Raw genomic sequence first — 1256 nt, 5'->3', positions numbered from 1 at the left:
TAATGGGAAATTTGTTTTGATAGGCTACAGGAAGCTATAGTTTGGGTGTAGCCTACGTCTGCATTTCAGATACACTTGTATGTCATAGTGGAGACCAATATCTTTTCTGTGTAACTAAAGCTACAGTTGAAGTCGGAAGTTTACATACACCTTAGCCAAATACATTTAAACTCATTATTTCACAATTCCTGACATTTAATCCTAGGAAAGATTCCCTGTCTTAGTTCAGTTAGGATCACCACTTTATTTTAAGAATGTGAAATGTCAGAATAATAGTAGAGAGAATGATTTAATTCAGCTTTTATTTCTTTCATCACATTCCCAGCGGGTCAGAATTTTACATACACTCAATTAGTATTTGGTAGCATTGCCTTGAAATTGTTTAACTTGGGTCAAACGTTTCGTTCAGGTAGCCTTCCACAAGCTTCCCACAATAGTTGGGTGAATTTTTGGCCCATTCCTCCTGACAAGCTGGTGTAACTGAGTCAGGTTTGTAGGCCTCCTTGCTCGACACGCTTTTTCAGTTCTGCCCACAAATCTTCTGTAGGATTGAGGTCAGGGCTTTGTGATGGCCACTCCAATACCTTGACTTTGTTGTCCTTAAGCCATTTTGCCACAACTTTGGAAGTATGCTTGGGGTCATTGTCCATTTGGAAGACCCATTTGCGACCAAGCTTTACTTCCTGACTGATGTCTTCAGAAGTTGCTTCATATATCCACAATATTTTCCTTCCATGATGTCATCTATTTTGTGAAGTGTACCATCCTCCTGCAGCAAGCACCCCCCAAACATGACGCTGGACACCCCGTGCTTCACGGTTGGATGTGTACTTCGGCTGGCATGCCTCCCCCTTTTCCTCCAACATCATTATGGCCAAACAGTCATTATGGCCAAACAGTTCTATTTTTGTTTCATCAGAACCAGAGGACATTTCTCCAAAAGTATCAATCTTTGTCCCATGTCACGCCCTGACACTTAGAGATCCTTTTTATGTCTCTATTTTGGTTTGGTCAGGGCGTGAGTTGGGGTTGGCATTCTAATGTTTTGTGTTCTATGTTTTCTATTTCTGTGTGTTTGGCCGGGTGTGGTTCTCAATCAGAAGGCAGCTGTCTAATGCGTTGTCCTATGATTGAGAACCATACTTAGGTAGCCTTTTCCCACCTGTGTTTTGTGGGGTAGTTGTTTTCTGTTTGTGTCTGCACCAGACAGAACTGTTTCGGTTTCATTCGTTCTCTTTGTTGTTTTTGTTGTTCAA

This window comes from Salvelinus sp. IW2-2015, linkage group LG4p, assembly GCF_002910315.2.
Source record: "Salvelinus sp. IW2-2015 linkage group LG4p, ASM291031v2, whole genome shotgun sequence".
In the NCBI taxonomy this organism is placed as follows: Eukaryota; Metazoa; Chordata; class Actinopteri; order Salmoniformes; family Salmonidae; genus Salvelinus; species Salvelinus sp. IW2-2015.
The sequence above is the reverse complement of the archived record's forward strand: the minus strand, read 5'-3'. Positions refer to the sequence as shown.